This window comes from Mustela putorius, unplaced genomic scaffold (genome assembly GCF_011764305.1).
Source record: "Mustela putorius furo isolate JIRA1106 unplaced genomic scaffold, ASM1176430v1.1 tig00000596_pilon_pilon_pilon, whole genome shotgun sequence".
Classification (NCBI taxonomy): Eukaryota; Metazoa; Chordata; class Mammalia; order Carnivora; family Mustelidae; genus Mustela; species Mustela putorius.
In genome coordinates, this window is record NW_025421428.1 from 13,419,952 (window position 1) to 13,425,951 (window position 6,000).

Consider the following 6,000-nt stretch of genomic DNA (forward strand, 5'->3'; position numbering starts at 1 on the left):
GCAAGACCAGCTCTCCACCTGTACGGAGAAGCCGCTCCTGCCGGAGTCCGGCTCCCCGGCCCTAGCTCGGGGCACAGACAGCCTGACCTCAGCAGCAAAACTCCCCATCGGGGGTCAAGCGAACCCCAAGGTCTGCGGGGCTACACTGGAGGGCGAGGGCGGCATCACCATAGATTTTTAAAATTCCCTTTTCTAGAAAGACTTCTTCTGGGTTTTCCATGATGTGGGGGTTTTTTGGCAGGAGGGGGTGGGGGTGGGGAGAAAGGTGATTCGTTTAAGAGGGAGAAGAGAGAGCAAGAGCTCGTGGGGGCGGGGTAGCCAGCAGGGACCTCGCCTCTGCCCAGCCTGGGGCACCAGCGGACAGCCAGGCCTGTGTTTACAGAGTGGACGCCATGCTCCCTAGGGTGCCCTGTCCAGGCCCATGACCTTCCAGAGGCACAGACGGATGCGTGCCACCTGCCAGGCACCAGCTAGGCCCGTGGGGTATTCTGACACCACATCTGTCCTCCTGGAGCTCAGTGGGGTCGCTGAGGAGGGACAGAACAGGAGTGAGGGTGACACGGGGACCTCCCGTCCCACGGGTGGCCCGGGCGGGCCTCCCCGAGAGGGGCTAGTCGCCTCCTATAAGAGAGAGGTGGGGACGGAGAGAGCCCCAGGCAAGGTGTCAGGAGGCTGCAACACCACTCTGGCCCCCGCTTCAGGGCCTCCCCTTCTGTAAAATGACACCCGTGGCCTTGGGAGTCTCTAGACTGTCTGCCCCAGGGTCCCAGAGTTCCAGATTTCCTCTCTCCAACTCTCAAAGAAGGGGATTGAGGGGTGGGCGTGGCCCCGGGCAGCTTGCCCATGCAAGGGCCCGTGGGGCACATGGGGGCTGGCGAGGGTCCCCACACGGGGCGCGGCCTGCAGTGGAGGAAGACAGAAAGGTGGCGCCCACCTCCTCCTTGTGGCCTGTGCTGGGCGCTCCTGGCAATGAGCTAGACTGTGGTACTGCGGGCAACGAGGCGAGCACGCGCGGAAAGGGACTCCGTGGGCGAGGCACCATCACCCCAGTGTTCCTGGGGAGGACACGGAGGCGGGGGTGGAGGAGGGGTGAAGTGACTTGCAGGTCCCCAGGCGGTCACCAGGGCCAGCCCCTGCGCACACAGCTGGGCCCAGAGCCACTGCTCTTCCCACAGGCTGTTCCGAGGAGCTCCCGACTGGCTGGTGGCTCTGACCTCGGAGGACAGGCCCGGGCTCCACGGGCTCCCAGGGCCCAGGTGTCCGCCCTGCTGTCGCGAGGACTGACCCGGGCTCCTCTCCTGGGCTGTCCCCGCTGACAGCTGGAGACGGACACCAGAATGGAGCTCGGAGCTATTTCTGCAAAGGGTGACTTGGGACTTCCTCCCAGAGCTCTTAAAAATAAAGGGGTTATCGTGGCCCTCAGGCTCCTTCCTCCGCACCAGGAACCCTGACATGATTTCTGGGGAAGGCCCGAGCCCCCAGGCCTCCCTCAGCCCAGCAACGACTTATCTCTGGGCTCAGTTGGACAGCAGGAAGGCAGCCAAGCGACCACCGCGGGCAGCTCTTCCTGCCCCAGAAGCCCCTTTTGGGAGCGGCAGGGGATGTGGCCACTGACTCAGGGGCGTCCATCACCCCTCTGCCCCGGCCTGCGGTCGCCCACCACACGCTGGGGGGAATCAGAAATCAGGGAGCAGAGAGCATTCTGGGGAAGTCCCGGATCATCCAGCCTGGCCTCTGGTCCAGACCCTCCCACGACGGGTGTCCAGCAGGACCCCTGTCTCTGTGAACAGCCCACTGCCAATGCTGGGGGCATAACTGTCTCTTCCAGACGTCTGAAAGTCAGACCGCCGTGCAGGAGGAGTGAAGGGCACCGTGCAGGGAGAGACCACCTCTCCCTGCCCCTGGCTCAGCTCTGCGGCAGAGACAGGGCCGGGGGCCTGCCCACACCCTCCGGGGCTCTCCTCCCCTCTTGCAGATCTCAGACTTTTAGTCCCAAGAGAGGGAAACTCTTGGGGTCAGGAGGAGAGAACCCGAATCTCCGTTCCACAGCATTCGCTGGGTGTGCACTCTGGGCCCTGGTGGGGTAAGACCTAGGAGAAGGGGCACCTAGGGGACTGTAGGAGGCCAAGGGGCTACCAAGCCCAGACCCTGGGGCCAGAGGAGTCTTCCTGGAGGAAGCAGACATCTGAAAGACAAAAAGGGTTTGATACATCCTGCCCCAAGCCAAGGAACCAGTGGTACTAAGGCCCTCGGAGACAAAGGCCTCAGGTCAGCCCCTGGCTCCACTCCCAACCTGCTGGGGGTCTGGGGGCCAGCTCGTGCCCTTCTTGGGCCGCAAGGGCCCAATGTATAAAGCTCGAGTGCTTTAGATGGTCCTGGGAGCCGTCCTGTGGGGGCTCAGGGTCCCACAGCCAGGCCCCGGTGGCTCTCAGGCAGCCCACCTGCGGCCCAGTCCTCTGGCCTCCTTTGGGAGGGAGACTGGGGCTTCCAGAGCGGAGCGTCCGGGAGGCAGCTCTGCAGGAGCCAACAATCTTAGCTGGAAACCGTCACAGCCCTGGGTTTCCTCCAGGCCGGCCCCCAGCGCCCCCCTGCCCAGCCTCAGACTTATCACTGCCCTCCAGCTGCCTCGCCCCCAGCCCCCTGCAACCACCTCCCCGGGATGATTCAGCAAATCTTCCCTCCCGGTGGGGGGTGGGTAGGGACAGGGGTGAAAAAATCACAATGTCAGATTACAAAGCCCCAACCGTAGGGCAGGGCCCTGGCAGGGAGATAAGGGGCCCCGCTCCCCGCCCTCAAAGCCCCTCTGGCAGATAAACCTTCTAAAGCTGAGGGGGGCTGCTGCAGGTGTGGGGCGCGGAGGCCTGGCCTCGAGGAAGTCTGGCTGAGAGAGACAGGCCGTTGGGTGGCCCTGCCCAGGGCCCGCCACCACGCAGCCAGCGGGACACAGAGGAAGCACCCGCAGCCACGGGTGCTGCTGCCGTCCTGTCTCCGCCCCTCGCAGGGACAGCAGAAAGGGAAGGGCAGGGGCTTCCGCAGAAAGTTCACCGGAGGGTACCCACTGATGCCTGCCACCCCCGGTGCCCCCCGCCGGCGTGGCCTGCAAGCCTTGCGGAGGAAGAGAAGGCACCTGTCCTCATGGGGGCCAGGAAGAGCCTGGAGGAGCCATGATGCCATTGATGGTGCCTGAGCCTCCCCCAGGGAGGACAGGGATAGGCCAAAGGTGACACCCCCACATCAGCTCTGGGGACGTCTTCAGAGGTGATCCTGACTCTCCAGGCTGGAGATGGGCCAGACCTGGGCTGCCCTAGGGCGCCGACTCCATCTCCCGAGAGCTCTGGACATGGGGAGGAGGCTGGGGCAGTGAGAGCCGGCTTCCTCCGCCGGTGTAAACGATGGGCTTTGAGCTCGGGCCTTAGGCTGGACTCTGTCACCCGGGACAAGTCCTTTCTCTGCCCTGGGCCCATTGCTTGTCTGTAAAATGAGAGCTGCCCTGGAGACCCGGCATGCACAAGGCCCCCACAAGTGGTCCCAGACAGACTCTGGTCTCTAATCCAAGGCCCAGAGGAGGGGGGGTGAGGCTCTGGTTGGAATGGAAGTGACTTTCAGACAAGGGCTCACACGGTACACGGCACACAGGGCCAAATGTCCCGCTGTCCTAGTGTTTGGCTGCCTCTCCTGCTTTATCTGGGGAAGCTTGCAGAGGTCATGCGTCGGGGGACGGTGAGGCCAGCTAGTGTGGACTGTTTAAATCCCTGGTTGGAACTCCTCGGAAGCCCCCTGTGACATTGGGGGAAAACCCTTTCTTCCTCTGGGGCCTTGAGTTGCACCAGAAAGAGAGGTGGTCAAGACGAGGTCTACGCTCCCTTCACTCTAGAGTTTTGCCAAAACTCACCTGCCTGTTGGCCGTGTGCTTGGCCCCAAGAGGCTGAACCAGGAACAAGGCTTCCCAGAGGCATGGTGCACGCCTGGTCTATTCCTACACCGGAATACTACTCCGCCTCAAAAAGGGCCGGGGCGGGGGGATGGGGAGCTGGTTTTTTGTTTTTTTAAGAATTTATTTATTTATTTGACAGAGAGAGATCACAAGTAGGCAGAGAGGCAGGCAGAGAGAGAGAGGAGGAAGCAGGCTCCCCGCTGAGCAGAGAGCCTGATGCGGGACTCGATCCCAGGACCCTGAGATCATGACCTAAGCCGAAGGCAGCGGCTCAACCCACTGAGCCACCCAGGAGCCCCGGGGAGCTGGTTTAATAGGACCAGAGTTTCGGTTTTGCCAGATGGGAGAGATTTGGGTGTTTTGGTGCTGGTGGCTGTCCCCCACCCCCACATCAAGTGGGTACTTTTAACACCACTGAACTGTATACATAGAAATGGTTAAAATGGCAAATTTTACGATCTGTAAAAAGCTGAGGGTTACAGTGTGGCCTTGGTGTTTGCTGAACACAGGCTTGAGAACAGGAGCCCAGGCCTGAATGGCTCGCAGTCCAGGTGGAGAGGCCCCTCCGCGGAGGCCAGCAACGCCAGGGGGCCCTGATCTGGGCTGGAGCCCGAGGGACCTGCAGGGCTGTGGGAGAGCCTGGGCGGCGGGGTTTCTCCCAGGGGTTAGCCACAGGGCACCCAGAGGCGGCAGCTCTGGAAGCCCACGCCCTTCTCTTCTTTCTCCCAGATGGGCCTTGCCTGCCTCTGGGCTCTTGGAACGGGGCTCCCTCTGCCCGGAAGGCGGTTCCCTCAAGTTCTCACCGACTCACTCCTCCATTCCAGCCTCAGCCCCCACGAGCACGACTCGCGGGTCCCTGTGACGATCCCACGTGATGCTGATCATGACCGTCAGTAAATAACTCGGACGTGCCACCGCTGAGAACGTTCCGTGCGGGCCTCCACTGCTTCCCAGCACTCGGCACATAGATACTTTCAGTGGGTCAATGGGTGGGTGGGCGATGTGTGCCTGGTGGACGGGTGGACGGTGGTTGGTTAGAAGGATGGACGGACGGATGGATGGGTGGTTGGTTAGATGGGTGGGTGGTTGGGTGGGTAGGCAGACAAATTAATGAGCCTGGTCCTCCCCATCCCAAAAGGCTGTGGGGGTTCAGAGGTTGTGACAGATGGGGCTGGGGATGAGGAGTGCTTTCTATTCTTTTGCCCCTTGACCTGAGCCTGCACGGGCCATGACCCTAGGCCCCTTGCCCCCCACATCAGTGAGAGGATGCCAGGGACCGCAGCCCAGAGCTGCACCAGAAGGGCAGCACCCCCACCCTTGGGGAAGACAGAAGGGCCCTGCCAGCCCACCGTCTGATCTGATCAGACTGGAAGGCCCATCCCAAATGGCACCCTTGGTCCATTATGAGCACTTCCCATGTAAACACTGGGTGCCAAGTGTCCCTCCCAGGGGTAGAACTGAGGCACAGTCTTGTCCAAAGTAGAACTTTAAAGAACTTCTGCCCAAAGTCTTTCTAATCTGAAGGCAAGCCCCGCCCACCCGGTCGAGGGGTGTCCTGGCTTTGACCTTTCTCCTGGGACCTGACCCACAGCCCTGGCAGCACCTCCGCCTGCGCTCCCCGCACCCTCTGCCCTCTCCCTCCGTCCCTTCTTCCAGGCTGTGGCCCCAAAATGCTGGCACACTTGACTGCACAGGTCATTCCTGGCTTCTGAGGGTCCCTGAGCCCTCAGACCAGCCAGGCTCAGGCTGGTGCCCCGTCGCATGCTGAGGGATCCTGATGACACGTCTGTCTCCGTGGGAAACCGGCAAGGAACACGGGGTGGAGGGACAGGGGGTAGCCCGTGTGCCCCATGCAGGGGCCTCAGAGTGCGAGGACACCCCTTCTTAGAGGTCACCCTGAGCTGAGGGACAGGGTAGGGCAGTCCCGGGGAGGGTTTGCCAGGAATTTGGAGGGGGGGGAAGCACAAAAGCTGTCTGGTGGGAAGGCGTCGGGAAAATCAGGGGGCGCTGGACCCCCAGACTCCCTGCCGATAGGGAAGGGCAGCAGGGGTGAGGCGGCCAGCGGG

The 6,000-nt window shown here is 62.2% G+C and overlaps 1 long non-coding RNA gene across 1 annotated transcript; it reads left to right on the forward strand.

Moving 5' to 3' along the window:
* The first annotated feature begins 2,777 nt into the window (after positions 1-2,777).
* LOC123392813 lies at positions 2,778-4,848 on the forward strand. Its single transcript, XR_006607511.1, has 2 exons — positions 2,778-3,220; positions 4,664-4,848. It is a non-coding gene; the product is annotated as an uncharacterized LOC123392813 (long non-coding RNA).
* Positions 4,849-6,000: the final 1,152 nt, after the last annotated feature.